Raw genomic sequence first — 24,023 nt, 5'->3', positions numbered from 1 at the left:
AGTTTACAGTTAAGTCTTATCTTGGCCAATAAGGAGGAGCTGTAATAACCTGGCTAGAAGAAAATATGAGAATTACTGTTTCCATAGTGTGTTCTGGCTTGCAGAGAGCCTGCATGAACATCCTAGCACTGAATTCCTTTAGGCATGTATTTGAGGGGCTCACTCAGTTTGGCTCAGCATCACACAAAAAGATAGAGTGGTCTCAGAAATGGGATCTGTGCAGTAATATTCATTTGTTTCTGCACAAATAAAAAATAGTTTTTGCCCAGAAAGGGTTAGTGAACAGAATCGCGTAAGTAGACTTGGGTCAGAATCAGTGCATGTTCAAAGGCTCTTGCCAGTTTAGATCCAGCACCATGGGACCGTGGTTTTATACTCGTCTTTAAGACAAGATGTCTGGAGGTAGCAATCTGTGAGATGCTGGAGAGCTGGGCTGGGCATTCCCTCATCTGCAGTGGTGATCAGTCTGAGGAAACTGAAGAGCCGACTTTCATTAATAGTCTAAAAATAAAATCAGGTTGAACAACTATTCAGAATAACTTTTTCCCCAGTGGGTTCCATTGTTGTTAGTTGCTAGAAAAAACAAAACCATCAGTTCTTTCTAAAATATCTCTGCAGTTATTGTGCAGTTCAGCCTGTAGGGCTTAGAATTTTTTTAACTAAATGTGAAAAATGTAGTCATATTTTTCTGTAATAACAGTAATGACCTCAAGACCAGGAATTTTCTGCCAGTTGATGACTACCTGGGTTAAAGGCCTGAGGCTCTTCCCTAGGATCTCTCTTCAGCTGCTAGTTATTAACTGCCAGCAAAGTTTCTCCATTGGTTATTATTTATTAATCAGTATTGGATCAGTGATACACCAGATAATTGTTTCTGGATGAGCAAACTTGTTACAGAAGAATGATTTAGCTATCAAAAGTAGAATTAGTTCTCAAAATTAAGTTTTCTTTCTCTGTAGCCTGAATTTAGTCCAGCTCCAGAGTTGACCTTTATTTCATAAGCCCACCTAAACCTGAAAAGTAACTTTTGTTAGCCCATCACTTACCACTGGGAGGCCACATGTGTGTCTGATTAAACAGCTAGCAGCTAATTCAGGAAGCACCAGGCATATTGCTGAAGCCTAGTGTGATGCAAGCTTGTAATGTTTAATCTTTATATGTTCTGGAATGCTGCTCTGATAGTGATAAAATGACACCCATTCATTTTTGGTCTTCATTACAAATGTCCCACTCTTGCCCTCCCCAGGATAGCTTTCATCAAACAGTTAAAAATGAAACTCATGTTACAAAGGATGTGTTGGGAGATAATACAGTTATATTGAGCTGGACAAGCACACACACATCTGAGCATGTATAGGTGTGTTTGTGCTTTCTTTGGCCTGTATGACATTTTTTCTGTAGTAACAACAGAAAGGCTGGTTCTACAAGTACCTTTTACTCGGTTTAGTGCTTACTGCTTGTGGTTTTATACCAGCTGCAACTAAGCACCATGCAGCTGCTTGGTTACTTCTCTCCCCCCTGGGACGGGGAGGAGAATTAGCAAAAGGTAAAACCCATAGGTTGATATGAGAGAGTTTAATAATTGAGATATGGTAAAATACAATAATAATAATAGGAAAAAGAGAGAGAGGAATAAACCCGAAGAAAGACAAATGATGCACAATACAACTGCTGACCACCTGCTGACCAATGACCAGCCTGTCCCTGAGCAGCAATCGGTGGCTGTAATCCAACTTCCTCCAGTTTATGTCTTGAGCATGATGTGCTGTGGTATGGAATACGGCTAGTTTGGGTCAGGTGTCCTGTCTCTGCTACCTGCTGGCTTCTTGTGCCCCTCCTCAGTGGCAGAGCATGAGAGAGTGAAAAGACCTTGACTTAGGGTAAGCATTACGCAGCAACAACTAAAACATCAGTGTGTTATCAACACTGTTCTCATACTAAACCCCAAACCACAGAAGTGTATCAGCTACTAAGGAGAAAATAAACTCTATCCCAGTGGAAACCAGGACACTACTGTGGTTTTAGTTAAGTGAGAAACTAATATGATACATTAATATTCCAAAGAAATCATTATTTTTCCAGATTCATCATATCAGAATTTGATTACCCATTCTGTTTCAGGTTTGTATATAGAAAATGACTTCTAGTTTATTAATTTTTAAAGACTATAGCTACAAAATATTCTATGAACAAACAAGTTTATTCCATCTCATAGTGGTTGCTGCGACTGCCCAACAGCTGGAGCCCGGCACGCAGCCCCATTCCCTGGCACCTCTCTCGTGCAGTGGGGTGGGGACAGGTGGCAGAGAACCAGCTGCGTTGGCCTCTTTCCACTGAATGATACCCCTAGGAGATCCTGCACTGTTCCTGTCTGACAGCTTTCTGGCTGCTGCTTGCTGTTGAGACATAGCAAGAGCAGCCAGAGATGAGAACTGAGCCTGTTATCTTCTTATTTGGAACAGCATAATTTGAAAGCAGATTATGTTTCTCTTTGAAGGGTAAATGACCTGAAGTGTATTAAAAAAAAGTTATCTCACAGTGGATTATCCTGAAAAATATTTAGCAGTGCTTTTTGTTTCGCAGCATGCGCTGGAGCTGTGTGGCAGTGTGGGACAGAGTGAAAAGACTGATACTTTATTTGAAATTACTACAGTGGGGGAGGGGAGAAGAAGCAAAAGATGTTTATTAGCGTTCACTGGGGGCCCCTCTGGGGGTACCTACGCTTCCTTCCCCCTCACCATTCCTTTTCCTCGTGCAGTGGATAGTTTAATAGCCACAGCAGCTTGGAACCTCAATTAAGAGTTCGTATCCTCAGGACAGTAAGCAGTACCTTAGTTAATAAAGATAAAAGAAGAAGAGAATAAAAGGTGTAGGGGATAAAAGAAGGGAATAAAAGGTAGAGGAGGAAGCAGGGAAGTGGATTCCTGTGGATTAATTTCAAAGAAAGAAGTATACTTACTGAATCATTCACATACCACATATGTATTTCTTGTAGGTCTCCAGTCCTCTGGCTAATTAAATCACAGTCCATGGTTGAACAACAGAGCGTCATGCTGTGTTTTGTTTTACTGGGAAGTGTTCCTATATGTTTAAAACCTGATAATATTGTTTTGGAGTAAGTTCATTGTTACCCTTTAAACGCCATGAAAAAAAGGGAGGCTGTTTTATACCTAGTGAGAGAGTTTGATAGGTTTTTGTTGGACCTGAGTAATTCAGATAGAAGCTCAGATCTGTATGTGGGAATGTGAATGAGTGATACAGTGTACTGCTTCATTTAAAGTCACATGGATGAATGCATATGCATTCATAAAATAAATACTTATATTTTTGGCTACCACTGCATCACAGAAGACATAAGCTTTCCTCCCTCTTCCCCCACCCCCAGATTAAAGGGTTAATTCTCATCTTACTGAAGTTCTGCTAACTGGGTTCAGGTGGATTCAGACAGGGAGTGATAACCAAACTTGGTTTTCTTCTCTTCATTAACCTTTGGGTTTTATTCCTTAGCAACTCCATATGTTTTAAATGCATTAAATATGCAGTTCTAGAGTAAGTGAACAGAGCAATCACAAGGAATGTCTGATATATTTCAGTCCACAATAGTTTTACTATATCAGCTTTCTGTGATAAGCACCAGAAAAGATAGCAGTAGCATTCTGCATGTATTTGGAAGCCTCCTGTCATCTCATGCAAATATTGGTCCATCTACTTGCGCTGAAAGTATGCATCTGTGATGCATATAAAGTGTATGTTTGCCTTTGTGCCTGAATTTAAAAACTTGCTATTCTAGTTCCTATTGGGAAAGGAATGTATTTTTTTCTCTATTCCCATTGTTTCATTTGAAGGAGTACATAGCATCACTTTGAGGTTTAGTTAGGATTCTCCATGGAACTGTGATTCTTAGTATGATTTATTGTGATCTATTGTTTTACCCACAAGAAATGGTGCTTCCTTTTTGTGTTTGGTTTAAAAAAACCCTACCATGTTAGGCTTTACTTTTCTTGAATCTGTTTAATGTTTATTCTTGAGCCAAACCCATTTGGTCTGAACTGGAAATTCAGGCTGTTAATATGAGCAGTTCTAAAATTACATTACAGTCACCCATTGACTCTGATGATCAATTTCTTAAAAAAAGTTTTAAGATGCAGAGGAGTAAGAAATGGAGTAGACTCTATTAAGTTTTTTACTTAAAAATATTGCATCTGTTGTGGACAGGGGTAGCAATGAGTGTATTAAAGTTAATAGGCCCCAAGACGGGAGAAAGATGAATTCACTGGGAGTATGGTATGTTGGTGTAGAAAAAGGAAGTTTGAAACTTTTCTCTGTGTCTCGGTATCACTTGGCTTGTGATGACCCTCAGTGGAACAGTCATTCAGAGTTGCCATTGAAAGTATTATATAATTTGTCTGCCAATTCAAGTTTCATTAATTCCTGGCAACAGGAAACACGTGAGGCATGCAGAGGAGATATGGTGATAGCTTAGTTAAGAACCTAATGCAAACCTTTTCTAACCAGTGATGTGGAAAGCATGATGAGGCTTGAGAAAGGTAGAAAAGGGATGAAGAAGGCCACCTCTTAGAAAGCTTGGGACTCCTTGCTATGAAACAACTTTGAAATGCCAGCTTGCATGTGAGAGCTGCTTGAGCAGCAGAAAAAGTTCAGCAAAAGCATAATTTAGGTATGGAAATGAAGATTTGTAATTTGCATGGTTACAATAGGCCATATTATAACATTTGTCTTGACTACAAAATACTTTGATGAATCACACATGACTAGGAATGATTATACTACCAAGAAGTATTGTGAGGATAAAAAGGATCAGTGAATCATAGTGCAGCTGGTAATGTAGAGTTGCCTGGTTTCATAGTTCCATTATTCAGGGGTTGATGGCTAAGAAGAAGTATCCTGAGTACTGTTTTGTATATACGCATGTGCTTGAACAGCATTTAAAGTATTTAAATGCATTTAATTATACAGTCTGTTCCCTTATTGAACTCACCAGTACAATGATACCTTGTAGTACCTATATGAGGAAATCTAGAAAAGAACAAAACTCATTTCCCTGCAGAATCTTATCTGCTCTAGAAAAGTGCTTGCTCTCAAATGCAGAGGAGATTTACTGATTCTGGTGTGTTTTCATGAAGTTGAACTACTGTAACAATTCCGATAAACATTTACCAGTTGAAGTGCTTTTCCATATTTATTGAGCTCTGTCACCTGAACTTGGACAAGCTCCCCTCTGCCTACCAACCCTTAAGCACAGAGTTTCATATCCTTTCCTTTCTCCTTATGTGGCTGCTTTCTGGAATCTGATCACTTCACAGTGGCTGTCTTTCAGGTCCAGAGACTTCTGTGTTTTTCATTCATCAGACCGAGTTCAAATGATGTTGCTGAACCATAGGTTGCAGTTTAGCGTTGAATATAACACAGTGTAGCTGCTACTGGACAGAGTTGTTCCTCCTGCCCTTGCTTGCACACTTATGCTATATAATTTCTGTCAGATCTAGTGATCTGTGGCTAAACAGTGAGCCTGTTCACTGCAGTAATCCAAAGGGAAACTAATGAAAAAAACTAATAACCTGTTGACCGAACCATCTTGCCCAGTGTGTGGGTAGTCCATGGATCTAAGGGGAAAGGAAGGAAATATGTGACTGTCCTTTTTAGTGATATGCCATCGTAACTGTGGAGTAAGAACAATATAAAATTGTCTATAAAAGTATTTTGCCACAATCTGACTTGTGGAGGTGTCACTGTCACATCCAAGCTGCTCTCATTATTATTCAGGTGAAAATTATGCTAGGTACTTGGTAAGTGTGTGAATTACAAGTGAGACCCTTCAGAGGGGTGAGATGATTTTACCATTTCTCTATCTGTAATTCACCTTCCTGATTACAAAGAACTCATTATCAGCTATTTCCCAGAGTCTAGCTGTGTTGGTCACTGTAGTTGGAGAAAATAAACCCACTAGAAAGAGGCACTGTGCAGGGGACCCACAGCCAGACCTGGCCTTCAAGTTATATGTTAAATTATGCTGAAATATTCAAGTCATATGTTAAATTACACTGAAATATTCTTTTTTCAGTATTGAAAAAAAAAACCCACCCAAAAAATGCATATTGTAAGAACAGACACAGCAGAAAATATTTTACTGTGTCCTGTATGGAGACCAGTTTAGAGATGACAACCAGTGGAGTATTACTCTTAGATTCCAGCTATCAGTGGCCCTGACCAGGAGTTACACATAGGCCACTGGTTTAATAGGCACCAAAGGACCTGCTGTCTGTGAATGTACATTATCCATGTTGGAAGCTGTTGTACTTTGCTCTCGTAACAATTGGTGGCAACAGGATTTGTATTTTACTTACGTGTCTAGTTTACTTAAATACTTTTTTTTCCACAGTTTGATTGGCTGCCCTCTTCTTCTGTTGTGACAGCCAGTGGCTGGTTGTTCTTCATTCACTTCTTGTGTACCAGTCCTGATTTTATAGATGGCTTAGCTGTCTGTTTTCAGAACTCAAAAGTACTTAATCTCTCCTTGTATGGGATTCGCTTTCCATCTCTTCTTATTCTTATCACTGTCCTCTGTGCCTTTTAAGTTCTACACTGTCTGTGTGAAACGCTGAGCAAGAGAGGGGTGATGCCACAATTGCCTGCAGTGCTCAAAGTTAATGTGCTTGAGGTCGTTTTGGTTTTGATTCTTTCTTTAATCAGTTGTAATATTGTGTTTGCTTATTGAATATCTGCTGAGCACTGAGCTGTTTCCAGAGAACTGTCCACAATGACTCCAAGAATTCTTCCCTGAGCTATAGCTAATGTAGACTCTATTGCCGTGTACGTATAGTTACGGTTATTTTTTCCTGTTTGTGTTCCTTTGCACTTACCAATGTTGAATTTCATCTGCTGTTTCACCAACTAGCCACTCAGTCTCATGAGATTCACCTGCGTCATTTTGTATATATGACTATTCTGAATAATTCTGTACAAATTGTACACTTTTCTGCTTGACAAAAAAAAAATAAATTGTCCATGTCAGTTCTGGACACATTCATTATTGCTTGTCTCTGCTGGTGTGGCAGAACTGATCATGGCTAGCAAGAAATTGGCAGTTGCATGTTCTCTTTTGTGACAGGAAATTTTGATGGAACTTTACTGAAAAGTCTTGCTGAAAAAGATTCTGGCAACGTGATAATAAACACACCTAAAGAGGTGAATGGAGAATATAAAGGTTCTTGCTAGAAATCATAGGTAATTATGGTTCAGGTCGCTGCTGTATGAGAAGTCTAGTAACATTAGCAATTGCAATTCCTATGCTGAAGTTAAAGTTGACCAACATCTTCAACACTTTGAGTGTAGTTTAGTCAATGTCAGCTGACCTGATGTAGGTGTATCTGTTATGGTATATTCTGAATCACTCATTATGTTTTGTTAGCTGTTGAACAGACCTCCTTCTTGACTGACAGTGGAGGTACAGATACTATCCTGTATGCAGACATGTATATCATAGGGACCTTTAGGACCTGAAAGACATCTGACATGTCTGCTTTGTGAAGCATCACTAATCATAAGCTGTAGTGTTTTGTCTGTAATTGTTACATTTGTTTCTTGAGCAAATCTTAGGAAATCCTGCCATGTTTCAAGAGGAATGTATTGTCTGTCATGACATTAAATACTTTGGTTTTGTTTTGATGGGAAACAGGGCTAAGGCAATTTTGATTCAGTACTAACAAAGTAAGAATGGCAAGTTCAGCTGGTAAATTGAAAAAGTCAGGGCTTTGCACATCCCTGGTGAGATGCTAACACACTTAAATGCTAAGTACTACAACACTGGGAAGATTTTTTTTTTTTCTTTATATTTCCAGTTTTCCTGAATTTTATGGACTGCTGGTAGTCTACAAATGTAACAAGTTGAATGCAAAAAAAAAAAGAAAAAGCAACAAATGTGGTTCTGATATGTGGAAAACTGTTTTTGCATTGGTCATTTTATTTTTTATTAAAACTTCCAAGTGCAGTGACATGAAGATAATTTCTCTTCTTAATGGAGATCATATTAGAACCATGAAAGAAACATCATGTCACTGTTTGAAAGTCTGTCTATTCTAGAGAAAGACAGCTAGTGAGGTACTTAGTTGATCTTTATATAGCTGGACAATGCCCAATATACAGCTTCTTTGGACTCACCAAATGGAAAAAAGCTGGGCCTTCCATACCTGAACTTTTTTTAATCTGAGTCTGTCTGTGGTTTTTTACCATTTTCTGCTCATCAGCATTCAGCAGCACTGCAGAACAGAGAAAAAATACAGAAGCATAAGAAAAAGATAAAAGGAGACTGGGAGCTGAAAAAAGATAGATGACTTTGCCGTCAGTGCAATGAAAATCAAATCAGTGCTTGGCAATGCACTGTTGCCCAATATGGCTAACCCCAGACAGTGTTTTAGGTAAAATGCATGCCTTTTGTATTTTATTTGTGTATTCATATAAAGATAAATGACTTTGTTATTAGTTGATTGCAGGGGAAGTAGATGTCCTGATTCTGTAAAGTCATATGAGTGTGACTTACATGTTTAGTGTCTGTTTGGTTATTGGCTTTGCCAGTAATGGAATTTTGTTGTCATGGTATGGCCTGTTACAGCCCCTCTTTGGCTTGCTTGGGCTGGGTATAAAAAGATCCTGCAAGCAGGATACACTCACCTTAAAAGTGTAGAACTATTATTTGTTTCATAACACACAGAAGATTCGTAGGAGTGAGCTGCTAGGCTCAGTGTTAGTGTGCCCACCATTGCTCACAATCTTTGCTGTCCTGACAGGCGTTGGCTGGTAAGGAGGATTGTCCAGCGTGGTTCCTTTCAGTAGACCCTCTGTGTTGCTCAGCTGCCATCTGCCACCAGCTTTGATGACCCTGACAATGGTGATGACTGGAGGTGATGATTCCCACTGGGGTCAGCTAACCTCTCTCTGTGATTTTATACCTTTGTGTTGGCATTTTTCTCTTGAATCCCTGAGCTAGCATTGCTGATGTCTCAAATTTCTTAACTTCTGTAACTTTTATGTTTTCGTCTGCCTCCAGACTTCCTCTTAGCTCTTCATCAGCAATTACACAGCTAGGCAATACCATAGCTGGGCCTTGGCATGCAGGCAACCGTGAAAAGGCAGCTTTTCACCCTGGGTGATAAAAGCAGAGTTACCAGAGGGAATTACAGACTATAGTGGTAGTGTTTACATGACCAAGTTATGCTGTAATTGAAAGTAGTATAAAAAACAATTTTATCAAACATTTGGATTTCATTTTATCAAAAGTAATAATAAAAGTACCTTTTCTGTGTTACTTTCAAATAATATTAATGATTCAAATTATTATGCATTGGCATAATGCTGCACTGTTTATGGGAAATGCACCATGGAAACATAATTCATTTTAGAATCTGCCTATACTGAAATCAAAACATGAAAAGGAATCCACAGCAACTTTGAAAGACTTCTGCAAACTTGCATTTTGTTCCCGATTGGATCTGACAATGTATTTTTAATGAATGTAGTCTTGAACATCTGCAAACTGTTTGCAAGCTGGAATCTTCTTTTCAAATAGCTGACTGTGGAGTCACAGACTGTAATCATGGATGCTGTGCCTCCACAGTACCTATTTGCAATATAATAATATAATAATCATAATAATAGCAATAACGAAATCCCTTCCCTCGCAGTTAAAATTCAGTGTTCTGGATAGCATTTCATACCAGTATAATGTGCTGTTTATTATGGCTCATAGATGACTGCAAATGGCCTCCAAACACCTTGTACAGCTGAAAATACACTCATTTTCTAGGTTGTTCCTCTTCAGCTTCTTCATTTTAGTAAATCCCAGAATCCACAAATGTACAGGGAACTTCTGAACCGGAGCTCTTTTTATTTTTTGGTTTCGATTACAATGTGGAAACCTGTTAGGAACCTTGTTTTTGTGTCCACAGAATGAACTCAGGTTGCTGCTAACTCTCTCCTTATGGGAGTTAAATGGGAGAGTTGTTCACAGGGCTATATTATTCCATCCATTTCTGTACTTTCTAAATATTTGTGTTGATTGTTGTAGATTTTAGGCCCTTGTATTACATCCATGTGAATGCAGTCCAGTGTACAGCTAGGAAAGCTACTGATGTATAAGCTAGCAGGGATAGGTAACAGATGCTAAAGTCAGGTGTAGAGATACCACTAATTTAAAAGGAACTGTATAGTTGTGATCGTGCTGTGTAATGTGGGAGTAAATGAATTGCAGATCAGCTCTTGAAACATTGCAGCATTTAGTGTAGACAAACCCTCAATCATGTATTTGCTTTCTTGGCTCAGTTTTCTTTTTAAGCTGCAGGACCAAAAGAAAGCAAAATGCTATCAGATCTTTTCCTTGCTGTGCTTAGTGACTTACTTATGTGAGTGAGCTAGTAACTCGATCTACTTCCATAATTCCTGAGCCCTTGGTCACATAGGATTTGGAGTTTGTTCCAAAGTACCTGCTCTTTCTAGCATATGAAGAAGATGTATCAGTTTTTATGGGCTCAAAGGCCACCACATACTAAACTGCTTTTTTTTTTTTTTTTTAATTCAGTACTACCCTAGAGCTTTCAGAACACCTATTGCTCAAGAGTCTGAAAAACCCTTAGCCATCTCAGCAGTAATGACAAAGTAAAAATCAGCATTCAAAGAAGAGTTATTTGTCAGGATCTTATGTGGGTGTGCTTTGCAGAGTATGCAAGTGCATCAGTGAAACTTGGGTCAGAGAAGACCAATGGAGGCAAGCTTTGCTGCTTAGAGGTCTCTGGTTTGGTGTCCAGATACAGAAAATGGTAGAGAGGAATGTGGAGAATGATGGCTGTTCAGCTGATTTACAGCTACTGCACAGCTCATATTTGACCCTATTCCTGCGTTGGCGTAAAATGAACGAAGCGCATCTGTTCTTTTTAGGGAGAGATGAGTAATCCTCAGTGGAGTACAGAGCAAGTACAGCATGGTGATCCCTTAATGGGTGCTGATTTACCTGCCTCTGGAATGGCGAGTGAGATAGCAATGTCAGCAGAGCATCGTGTCCCAGGTCATTTACTGTGCTTCAAGTGAAGGCTTATTAGCTCAGACACGGCTCTGCCTCTTGTCACACGTGTCTCTGAGCGATGCTGGATTGTAACACACAGCAATGACAGTGCACCTGCTAGCTCCTCTGCACCATGCTCTGCTGCGCGGGGGAGCTCGCTCTCTCCTCCTCACAAGCATGGTCCAGGCTGCTGGGAGTGTTGCTCATGTCTTCATGTGACCTCTCCTCTAGAAGCTTGCTGTTTCCTGAGACTGAGCTCACTGTCTACACGCTTGCACTGATCTTGTGGTTAGTTTGTGGGGCTTTTTGCAAGTAACGAGACCCTTCAATTTTTTTTAGAAAGAAGAACAGAGGGGAAGTACTGTAATAATTTTTTAACTAAGTGTGACTAATGTTTTTTATTTGGTTGTAGTTGTGTTTTTTTTTTTTTTGTTTGTTTGTTTTGTTTTGTTTTGTTTTGTTTTTTTATGAGCAAGCTGGGCAATGATCAAATGCAGCTGTGAAAGTCACAAGGCCTTTCTGTGTAATGCACAGAGGCACTTGGGAACAGCAGCTGGCTGAGTAGTGTTTGGGAGTCCCTGAAGTACAGCAGCTGACTGGAGCACAGAGGCTCGCTGTCTCTCATAGGCTTAATCCTTTGGGGTGCTGACGATGGGATTGCATTGATTGGTCCTTGAACCAGGGAATATTTTGGCCTTTCGTTTAAGAAGGAGTCAATCAGCACTGTGAGCACATGATCCAGCAGCTATGCTTCTCCCTGGGATTTCTTTCTTCTTCGTTCATCATTTCCCAGCCCCGTTTTGCTCTGCCTAATAGGAAATGGCAGCTTGGAAGACCCTCATGGGGAAAGTGTAGTAGATATTTTAGAGGCGGTAGCAACAAGCTACTTGAGAGCTTTAGGCAAAACTGGCAGCAGAGTATTAGTCAGTGATATTTATACAAATGTTTCTCTTAGAAGCTTCTGGTAGCAGTTTCCTTCACTTCATAGGCTGAAGGCTTTCAGCTTGTTACTAGTTTATACTTTCTCAGCCTAGCTCATTCAGTCCCCTGCTGCTTTTAAGTCTTCCCTCATCCACGTGTCATTAGTGACAGTTTGCCTCTTACAGAAATCAAAATGTCAAGCACAGGGATCCCACTCCTCATGGATACTTTGTTGCAAATAATTAGAATATACAAAGTGTACACAAACAGGATCAGACCATTTGTCCTCTTCCATTGTCCTGCCAAAGGTAGTCAAGCACCAGAAACTTGGGGAAGAAGGACACTTGAGGTCCTGTTCTGATATGCTAAAGAAAGCTTCCATACAAAGTCCCTGCTTGATCCTTCACAGTGTTTATATCCCACGAAAGCTTCCTAAAGGTTTTGCATTTGTTCATGTCACTGCACAAATGCTCTTGCTGCCCAAACATTGTTGATATTGCCCCTAGTAACTGTTCTTAATGTTTGTTACTCTGCAAGTCCTCTGGTCATAGATACAGTTTATGCTGTGGGTACAGGTACTATGAGAGCAAATAAAGCCTGCCATTTTAAAGGTTTACCTTGTGCTCTGCAGTTGAGATGTGTCTCATGAGACAGAATGCTATCTTAGACTCTAAGGAAGTGTAAAAAAGAGAGACTAATGAAGCTGTTATATTGACATGAATGTCAGCTGGAAGCTAAGCAGGGGAAAATTTTCATCAGCTAGGAAAAAAGAAGGAAGGACTGTTCAAACAATGCAGTCTGCTCCCCTGTTAGCAAAGGAACATATATCTGTGCAGTCTGTTCCATTGTGCTAGGAACAGAAGAAATGATTGTGGCAAAAAATGTTATTGTCTTCCTGTTTCTCTAATTGATAGGCTATTTAAGATGTAAACCTTTAGCTGGAGTTCAGCTTTGCCTGCGGTATGGCCATCATGCTTGCAGCATCTAAAAGTTTGGAAGCCAGGTTTCAAAGATATTTCTCTTCTTTCCATCTTCCCATAATCCATTGGACCCCATTGTTGCTTTGTGCTAGTTAGCTTCCTGGGTGAGGAATTGCCTGGACTTTTTTATAAAGAAAAAATGTTTTGTAAGAAAACAGGTTTTAATCCTGTTTCTTCTTAGACACAATCCTGTTTTAAATCAGCTATTTTAATCTAATGCTGACCAGCACATTGGCATGAATGAAGAGGTCAGCTCTTACCAAATTCTTTTATTTTGTGAAACCCTTGTGATAGTCATACAGACCTAGTTTAATCTCAGGTGGTTAGCTGGCTAGCTAGCTGACCTGCCGTGATTTAAGCCCAGCTGGCAACTAAGTACCATGCAGACGCTTGCCCCTCTCCTCTCCAGTTCTCTCTCCAGTGTAATGGGGAGGAGAATCAGAAAAACAGGTAAAAAACCGTGGATTAAGATCAGAACAAGTTAATAATTGAAATAAAACCAGCATCTTAGCGACAATTAAAACATTGATGTATTATCAACATTATTCTCAGACTAAATCCATAACACAGCACTGTACCAGATACTAGGAAGAAAATTAACTCTATTCCACCTGAAATCAGGACAGTCCAGCTGTGAACCAGATGCAGTGTTTGAGCTGTGGCTAATCAGAAGGTGTTAGCAAATTTACCTTTTCCATAGGCATGCAGAGGATGTTGCTGATTAATTTGCATCTTCCTAATAGGAAATATGTCCTGAGTAGTGGAATTTTTAAGATGAGGAATGTAGTTTGAATGATAATTGTGCAAAAATAGTTTTTCATAATCATAAACATCTGAGCATCTCATGTATCGGAAGGGATTTGATTAATAACCCTGCATGTTAAACATTTTATAGTATTTTATTTCAATTTAAATGATTCATATGTTGTTATATTAATGTGTGTTAAAACCAGCATTCCTCAGTCTGTTTATCACATTTGTCTAAATTTGTACATGTCAGTGTACTTGAATTTTGCAGCTTCTTCTGTCGTAAGGTACGAAAAGCCTCTGTTTGCCAAGTTGGATTGTTCATGTATATATGATCTGCCACTTCTTATCCGTGTCTTTGCTGGCTGCTGGTTAGGTGGTTAATCCCTTTGATCCCTGGTTGTAGCCTTGATCTTTCTCAGATGGGAGTCCTGAGATAGGAATAATGTTCTAATTGATTCAGCCCTTCTATTTTGCTTTCTCAATTTATAATTGTAATTTGCCTTTGGTTTTTTTTTTTTCCTAATTCTCATATTTTACACTGAGATTGGTGTGCACAGAAGGGGGAATCCTTGCAGCCATGGGTTGGAGATGCTATTGATAGACAACTGCTTCTTCACTAAGACTTCACTTCTCTGGCTGAAGGGCTCATGCTGCCCCTGGTTTTATCAAAAGGTAGTTGTGCAAAACTGTTTGGATACTATTAGCACATTTAGCTTTTTTGTTTTATTTTTATATTGTTCTGTGGATTTGGTGGGATTTTAAAAGCATTTAAAATGCCAGTTGAGAGTCAGAAACAAAGCTTTTAATGAGTTTTTTTTAGTGGATTTTAGTGTGAGTCTATACAAAAAATTTGATTTCTTGTTTCCCTGTTTCATGGTTTATGGATTTTGCTTTTACTGGCCAAATTGTTTGTTTCTTTGCTCCAGCAAGTTTTTAGCCTGAAGGAACTCCCACTGTTAATATGGTTGCTGTTCTTATTGATGTAACCCGTTTTTGGTTTTGTTATGAATTTTATACCAGTCAGAGCACAAAATTTCCCATGTGCATGTTTTTCTCCCTCCTAAAGGCTAGGTACAGTTTTTCAAAAAGTATGGGGACTTGTCTACTAAGTGCTGAGTTTCCTTAGTGCCAGCAAGTTTTAAGAGTACTTTAAAACTTAGCATCTTGCAGTACTAATCTGCTTACCTTTCAATTTTCCTATTAAGTTTACATGTTGCTTACAAGATGATACTTTCCTGTGTTCCTTTTGCTAATCACTGCTATGATCAGCTATGCATTGAGTAAATCCACCTGAGGTCACAGATGAGCAGCGCTTCCTGGTTTCCTTTTCTTGTGACTATATTTTTTCATCAGTTCTCTTTATTTGCAACCATTTTTTTTTTCTCTAATAGTGATCAAGTATTTGATACTGCAAACATAGGATGAGTAAGGTTAAATTTATATCTATCAGACTATGCCTTCCACTATGGTTGTGCTGAATTTATGTGAAACATGAAAAGTACTAACATGTCCTCATAATCATCTTTGTTGGGTTGTCATGTACAGTCTGTCCCTGTCTCCTCTCAGTTGTTTTGTTATGCTCTGAACAAGTACATCACTTTACTTGGTAGCTATTTTGTAGGGGATCACTTTGTTGAAATCTCTCAAAGTAATTACTTTTAAGTGAATAGTAAAATAGCCTTTCCCTTTAAACAAAGCTAAATAGTCTTAGCATGTTAGCCACTGACAAAAGTGCTTGGACCAAGAGGAACCATCCTGTTTATTGGAAGGAAATGGTTGCTCTTAGACATGAGTGAACATGGGATACTTCAGTTTTCAGAATGTCTTCTGAAGTTGAACAATTTCAGGGATACAGGTCTACAGTTTGGGATAGAGTTTAGGTCTAGTTTTTGAAAAATGCGTTGCTACTAAGGAGCTTGAAAACAGGATGTATTTATTGAAAATTTGTAATGGAAAAGGTGCTGTTTTCCATAAGATGTGTTTTAGGAATAGTAATTTGATGATTTGTAATGAAAAGATGATTTATCAATTTGGGGCAGTGAGGAAATTCAGGCTCTATTTCCAGCTCTTTTTCAGATTTTATCATTGACATTAAGCCCATATTTCCACATCCTTCATTTCCCCTGTATTTGGCTTTTCTTTTGACAGAAAGACCTGGCAATAAGTCAACTCTTTCTCCTATTTATGTAGCCGGCTGAGCACAGGGGAACCTTGTTGTCATATTGACAGCCCCTAGACAATGCCAAAATATAAATCAGCAGTTATAATGGTTGCAGTTTATAATTTCAAATGGAATCACTCTTAGGTAACATCTGTGTGCATGTGACAGCAGTCTAGCTGGGTAAAATCAGTCATGCCATAGGGCTGCTGAATATTATAGTTCACTTGTTAGCACTTTCTTGAAACAGAGTTACAGAAGTACAGAAGTTTATTATCCCAGAATAGGTGAAATATTATTTATGAATGATGTGCGATGTGAATGCTTTGACTGTAAAATAGCCAACGAAAAATACTCCGAACAGGAGAATTCTTTTAAATGTCAATCCAATCCCAGCCCAACGAAAGGAAATGGAAACTGGTGTTAACACTTAGGGTACATCTACAGTAGATTTTTCCTGGAGGCAGAGTTTTTATGTGTAATAGGTAAAAATGTTGAATCTATGTGCTTTGTTTCTTAAAGCTACGCTGTTTTTTTCACCTACTACAAAGAACTCCAGTGGGCTTTAACCACTGGGTATCTCAACAATTTAGACACTGAATTCCCCTCAATAGCATAATTTTTTCTCCTATGCTGAAGTTCTGTAACAACTCGAGTTTATCTGTATCCAGTCTCCCGTGGTCTTATCTTCCTTCCATAAATGCTTTCTCATGCTGGTACCAGCACCAACCTGATGTGTGTCCAGGCAGCCCAGGTGAGGAAGTTGGGCTGCCTGGACACTACTCACCTGGTTGTCATAGTTTGCCAATTCACCTGGGTGACAGCTTGCTGTGAGATGAGGTGAACTCTAGTGCTAATATAATTGAAGAGTCAAAGCTGTATGACTGAGTGTGTGCTGGTGGGATCGTGGCTGTCTTAGCTGGCTGAAATGGCTATGAAATGGTGTCCATAATTACATTGGCTGTATATTAGTTGTTAACATGTTCACTTTCTGTCCCTGAGCCATTTCAACAAGATTACAGATTCTGAGTGCTCAAAATTAATCTTAATGGTACTGTGGTCAGTGACATAGCCAATATTTTATTTAATGCCAGATGAACATTGGTTGGATTTATATATGAGTGTAGCTCATTAACTTTCCAAAGTATTTTATGATCTCTTCTCAAGTTAGAAATTGAGGCATGTCTGCATGACAGTTTTGCCTCCTGGTGGAATATATTGTTGCACCTTTGGCTGGAGCAGTCAGCGAACACTTGCATTTGTTTTTATTCAGATGAGAAATTGATGAGGCAGCTAGAGACTTTTCCCGAGTGGTCATGTTTGTTTAGAGAGGAGATGTACAAAGTTATTTATACTCCCCCCCTCCCACTCCAAACTCTGAAAATAATGGCAATTTCTTTGCTTAATAGTCCTCATTTCCTCACTGCCAGCTGGAACCCCATAAGTTTCTTTTACCTCTTTCTCCTTCAGGGTCATCCTACAAGTTTTTATCCAGGAACATCTGCTATGTCTGTTCAAAGCCTCTTTCAGCTTGTCCTGCAGCAATGTTCAGGCACCCCTGTGCTTACATTTAGTTTCCTGAGACATCGCTCTACCAGTGCAACTCCTTCCGTGACCATGTCTTGCATATAGACTTTATTTTTAGTGTCAATGTCTCCTTTTAAATGGTTTATTAAACTGGTTAAAGCTGTCTTGAACGAGGATTTAACGATGGTGTTTGTTTACTTTTAAAAAGTAAACACCCAATCTCCAGCAAAACGGTGTTTCTTCAGCAAGTATCAGGTCATTGAACCCTCAGTGGTTCCAGCTAGCTTTAGAAAAAAAATTTCTAAATTTATTAGAAGATTTTTTATTATAATTATATCCAAAAGAGGCTCAGTGCAGTGCTGGTTGTGACTGCTTAGTTTGGAGAAATGTCGTCTCCTCATAAAGATGAGCTGTCCCTTTGGTATTCAACAAGCATATTTCATTACCATACAGTCTCTTTTGGGTATTGTCCATGATGAATAATGAATAGGAGATTGAAACAAGGCATTTTTCTGTCATTTCTTTCCATTATCAAGTTTAACTATGTTCACAACAGCAGAATTGATATTTCTCTACAGCTACCTCTCTCTTTCCTTCACTCATCAATGTTGTAAAATTTATTGCTTTTGAACATACGAAACTTGGGGAGTTATCCACATGTGAAACAACTCATACACATGCTTAGTGGACCTTGGTGTGTAGCTTGTTTGCATATGTACTGAAGTATTAGTTCTTTTGAATTTATCACATTTAAAATCTCATTGCAATGCAGTGCTCTGTTTGCAGAAGTGACCCAGGGACGTCACAGCCAAAACTGCTGTGTCCCAACATCTGCCTGCTATATTAAATGTGTAATGTGAACATATATTTATCTCTGTAACAATAATAAAAGCAATACCTGTGCCTAAAATAGTCAGCGAGCAAAATTACCATAAAAGAGATCTCAGATTATCAAGTAATTTGAAGCTTTTAAGTAGAGAGGCAATGCATGTGTTTTTCAGCTGGGAGTGTCTCTTGCTGCAGAAGTATCACAGATCTTGAAATAAAGAGCCTAAGACTTTTCTCCCCTTTAATAAAATTTCTAAGTGGCTGATCTGTTGAAATGTTAGGACCTTCTGAAACATGTAAACACATGTTTGAGGTTAAACACATATTTAAAATTAACCATATGCATAAGTGCTTTCTGAACTGAGATTTTTAAATCATCATGAGTTTGAGATCCCAGATGTACCAGCGCTTGGCTGCGCCTGTGGGTATAATCACACAGAGGACTGTAGCTAGTTTGGAGAGGCCTCCCAAGAACAGTGCTGCATATGGAGTCTGCTGGCTCTGGGGAAGGGATTAAAGAAGGAGCATTATTCCCAGGGTGGCACTGGTGACACCAGCTGATATGCAGAAACATCTGTTTTGTAATGGGAAAGCACTCTGAGCTGCTTTAGAGCATTGACAAAGTTACTTTTAATTCTTCTTGAAGTAGGTGGGAGGGAAAACTGTCTTTAATTGGGAGTGGATTCCTGTGTTGATACAAGGTTACCTAATCCATGCTTGCCTAGGAAAACAAGAAGATTCAAGGTTGGCATCAGACTTTTCTCAATTTCCATACCCCCATTTGCTTCCAGTCTGTTTAAACCTAAGTACGTATAGCAAAATGGTCTAAAGACAGAAAAAAGGGTAGAGGAAATCTAGGCAGTAACAAGACACGTAGATGCTGTCCTTGAAACACTAGCTCTGTTTGCTTGGGAAGATCCTGTAATAGTGCCGAAATAAAGAAGAGAGAGTTTCAGCTCTCTTGTGGTCCCACAGGCATGTGTGATGTGACCACATTCAGTGCTGGGCAAAGGCTGTCCATGGATGGGGTTACCTTTGTGGGTGGTTTTGTGTAGTCGCATGTTTGTGTAGTCACTGTCTACAGTATCAGATGGTGTGAACCAAGGGCATGCATTATAGATGCATTCTCTCCCCTTGTCAACAACAAAGCTGGGCTTGTGCCTGATGCTGTGGTGGGGATATAGCTGGTGGAGAATGGTTACTGCTGTGTGAACTCTGCATCAGGATGTTTTCAAGATGCAGAGAGCTCTTTTCCTTATAGCACATGGAATATAAATGTAAGATTCAGTCAGTGGTCCTGCTTCTGATGATTGGAACTATTGGTGATCATGATGAGAGTATTGCCATTCAAAGGACTATTTTTTTCCCCCCTTTCTTCCTGTGCACTTCCTAACAGAGACTACATTAGTGGTGATCTAAAAGCATGGCCTGTGGACATGGCAGATCCTGTTGGTTAAGGTTGCATTGGCGAAAGTGTCCCTAGTGCAGGGGCTGAATTGGTCATGTCTCTTCTGAAAGTCTAATTCAAAGCTTCTGTAGTTAACAAGAGTCATTCAATTGAAGTCAGAGGGTGTTGTGTTAGGCTGTTAGAGCCCAGTAAGCCATCTGCTCTCACAAGCCTTGCCTAAAGCAGAGGTGCACTTTATTCCTTTGAGGCAGTATTTCTCATCCAGTGAGCTGTGATTCCCCCCAGGGCATCATGGAAGGTAGTGATGGCAATTGGACTGGTCTTAAAACACAGAAAAGATGGCTAAACATTTAAAGAACTCAATTTTCTTGCAGAATGAATGCAGACTATTATATAGGACTCTCGTAATCAGCAAACTTTACTGTTACAATAAATAGAAGAATAAAAGTATGTCTTGATATCAAGCAAGGTGATGCTCCCCTACAAAAATAACACCACTCTAGGAACAAAGGTTTCAAAGGGAGTGCACACATAAAATAGAAGGTGGCATAGAGAATAATGTCTTCAAGAGCAGGCTTCAAATGTAAAAGTGCTTATTTAAATTCTAAAATAAGAGGTGGGCTTTGGTGTATGGCACCCTTCAGGCTTGCAAGCCTCTTACTGCAACATCCTGATTTCTGCCAGGCTGTCAGCTTCCTTAACTCCCTGGGGAAGCAGGATAGCAAGTTTGTGGCACCTCCAGCAAAGGTGCTTAGTGTCTTCCTCTAGTGCCAGAGGGAGAACATACTGTGGTTTTCTCTGGTCTTTCTTCATCTTTGGTGAATTCCTGCAGAGGGAAAAGGTTGGACTACAGTCTTTCTGCAATAAGACCTGTGTAAATAATGGATTTTTACTTTTTATTTCCATGGTAAAAGTGCTGAATGTATTCCATATTCCTCCTACTTGCAAAGCAGAACTGATCAAAGCCTTTAGTTTGACCTGAAATATTTTACAGAATGTAAAAACATGACTGCAGGTTTTTCCTTACCATTCTTCATCCTTCTCATCTTCCCCTTCCCCTCTTCAATTTTAATGGTAAAAAGCCCAAACCAACCAACCAAACAAAAGAATAATTTTTTCTATATGTCAGAATAGAGCAGTTCAACTTCTGAACCCATTCCTCTGTTTATTATGTGCTGAAATTATCACTAGTCTTTGGTACAGTGGAAACATTTTCAGTGAACATACTATTCACCAGAAATTAAGATGTTCATTGCTATTTACAGTCTGTACTTGTCAGTATTCACCCATTGTACCTTGTATATGGTTACCAATTCACATTTTTTTGAAACACTTTGAAATAATAAGACAAGAAACCTCTTTTTTCCCTTTTTAAGTGCTAAGTTTCTTTTTGATGGATAATTTTTACCTGCTGTAGACAAGAAAATTTTCTCAGGTGCAGTAGTTAATAACCTGACTTTAGATGTGATTTGTTCTAAATCTGTTGCACATTTCTCAGTGTGTATCACAACTGTCGCTCAGTACGGGAAGCAGCTCTTCGTTTACTATTACATTCATCTGTTCTGGTGATCTGGTTTTACAAATATTTTTAAATTACTTTTACTTATTTTATGTAACAAATACTGAAATATTGAGAGACTACAGAAGATGCTGTAATATGTGCAAATTCCTTGTGAAAGTATACTTTTTGTACAGCAAATGCTTTTCACTAGCTATAAAGAAGTAGACTATTGTTCACTTATAGCAGATAAAGACATGGAATTTCCCCTACAAGTTTCAGGAATGTTTTAGTATTTTACCTGATGATAGTGCTACAGTCATTCTAAGAACTGCTTGAGTTAGGTTACTAATATTTTTAAATTTATCCTTCAGCATGATTTTTCTGTGTTGGTATCTGAGTGTGGCTGTTGTATTGTCTTGATTTAAAGTTCTAACGAGAACAGCCCAGGGCTTCTGGAAAGTAGTCAAAGGGAAGCAACTCATGTTTTTTCTTGCTTTAAAAAAGAATGAGAAAATATACATTGCAGAAATTTCATTTAGGATCTCTAATAACTTCTTGCTTCTTGTAAACAAAAGTGAAAATGATTTCTAGCAAAGTGTGTCTGGCCTCCTCTATCAGTGGGTGTGAGGTATAGAATCAAAGAATCAGAATCATAGAATAGTTTGGGTTGGAAAGGACCTTAAGGTCATCCAGTTCCAACCCTCTGCCATGGGCAGGGACACCTTCCACTAGATCAGGTTGCTCAAAGCCTCGTCCAGCCTGGCCTTGGACATTGCCAGGAATGGAGCATTTACCGCTTCTTTGGGCAGCCTGTTCCAGTGTCTCATCACTCTCACAGTAAAGAATTTCTTCCTTATATCCAACCGAAATCTCCCCTGTTTAAGTTTGAATCCATTACCTCTTGTCCTGTCATGATGGTTGATAGGAAAACATTATCTTATAAATGTCAAAAGGGAGCTCTGGGTTGTAGGGCCTCAGGTGCAAGCCTAGTTACTCAAACTTGTGGTAGGAAGGAGACCGTCAGTCTGGTTCCATTTGAGAGAGAAATGAGAGATTTTTTTTTTGTCTTATTAGTCAGAACATTGCAAATGTGGGTGCAAAGGAATTAAGAAAAAAACCCATAATTTAGGTTGACTGTGAAATTTTGTTGCATTCATAGTTGCTATGACAGTGTCATTACTAATATGACCTCATAGCATTTTTTCCGCTATCTTTGTCATTTAGATGCACAGGGCACTATGCTGCATCAGGACAACACCAGTGTGCTGTGGATATGCCTGCTGTCTGAACAGCCCCTACCTTTTTAATTCCCAAATGTGGAAGGTGCTTGGTGCAGGCTGTCAGGTGGCCATGAGGCTGAATGCCATCTTTGAATTTCCTCCCTGCCTCTGCCACCAGAATTGCTATGAAATCCTGAGCAAATTGGATAAACTGGCAGTCTCATTTAATCACCAATCGTGTGTTGCTAATTTTCTTAATACTCAAACTAAGGCACCTGTGACCAGACTCAAAGCTGTACAAAATGTTCACCACTGCAGTAAGATCCAATGTGAGCAGTGCTTTAAGTGTGTGCAATAAAGCTCTTAAGTATACTTGACATTGAGAGATGTCAAGACAGGTACCCAGAATTAGTCTCAGCCTCTCTTTGTTCTCCACTTTCTTACATGAAAATAATAGATTAACCTATTTTTGCAAAGATTGTGGAAAAAGAGCTCCTCTAACATTGCAGGGCAGTAGGTGCCATTGCAGTGAGTGATGAATTACCCACCTAAGCTAAAAACCTATTTATCTTTTGTAGGAGAACACATACTGCTTTTATTTATGTTGAGATCTGACCCTGCAGAAAATTTTATGTTCTTTTCTTTTACTTAAATTAATACAAAATCAAATTCTTAGTATAGCAAACAGCCCATGGGAAAGCATATAACAATTATGCATTATTGTTCAGTCCAACATAGTTATAAAGTACACAGCCTATCTGCCTTTTGAAATGAAAGCAGTAAATGAACAACAGAAAATGCTAAACAAATCTTATGTCTTAATCTTAATTCTGTTTTGTTTACTTAAGGTCCTCTTTGGAGCAGCATCTGAAAACTTTACAGTCTTTATTACTTAACACTCAGAATCTTTGTATAAGCTAAGGAAGTAATATAGTCCCCATTTTATGGATTTGGAGGTAAGACATGGTCAAGATGAGCCCATAGACATTAAAGGACATCGGTGTGTGAAAGTTAAGGGCTTCAATTTCAAGCATAGATAGGTGCCAGCCTTTTGCCTTAACACTGGACCAAGCTCCTTGTACTGTGAATGACACCTGAGAAGGTGTCATCCAAAACAGCCAGCCAGGTAGCAGGGTGTCACTGAATGTCCCTTGCGGTAGCCCTCTGCTAACCAAGAGGGAATTTTCTGAGACCAGTGGTAGGTTTGTGAAGGTGCCTCCATACATTTCACATTCAGTGGTTATTTGGCGCCAGACAGAAGCAGATCCAGCATTGAGGATGGCTGGCATGCTTCTGCAATGTCAGTTGCCTCAAAACCCCTGAGAGACCTGGGCAAAGGCATGGGTAATTTCTGAGCTGTGTTCCAGCTTAGGGGTGACCTTGATGTGGGCCACGGAGCCCTGGCATTCTGGAGCTGTTCTGGGCAGGCAGAAAGGCACCCAGGAAAACTTTACAGGCAAAATAAAACTATATTCAGCCTTAGGCAGGTGGCAAATTAAACTTTGCAGCAATGCGGTTTTTGAGCTTTGGTACCTGGGCTCCTTCTCAGACACCATTAAATTCCTTTCTGCATTTGCCAGAAAACACACGTTTTAATGCAGCAAGTTGAACCCCTCGGTTTTTCTTGTATGTGCCTGTTTTTTTTCTTCCCTTCTGTTG

General features: G+C 39.3%; 1 protein-coding gene across 1 annotated transcript in view; it reads left to right on the top strand.

The window, feature by feature from the left end:
- The window catches only part of TRHDE (thyrotropin releasing hormone degrading enzyme), a gene marked incomplete at its 5' end in the record, with an annotated part of 213,568 nt that overhangs the window by 11,889 nt on the left and 177,656 nt on the right, over positions 1 to 24,023 (top strand). The window lies entirely within an intron of this gene.

The sequence above is a fragment of the Psittacula echo genome (genome assembly GCF_963264785.1).
Source record: "Psittacula echo genome assembly, chromosome: 1".
Classification (NCBI taxonomy): Eukaryota; Metazoa; Chordata; class Aves; order Psittaciformes; family Psittacidae; genus Psittacula; species Psittacula echo.
The sequence above is the reverse complement of the archived record's forward strand: the minus strand, read 5'-3'. Positions and strand labels throughout refer to the sequence as shown.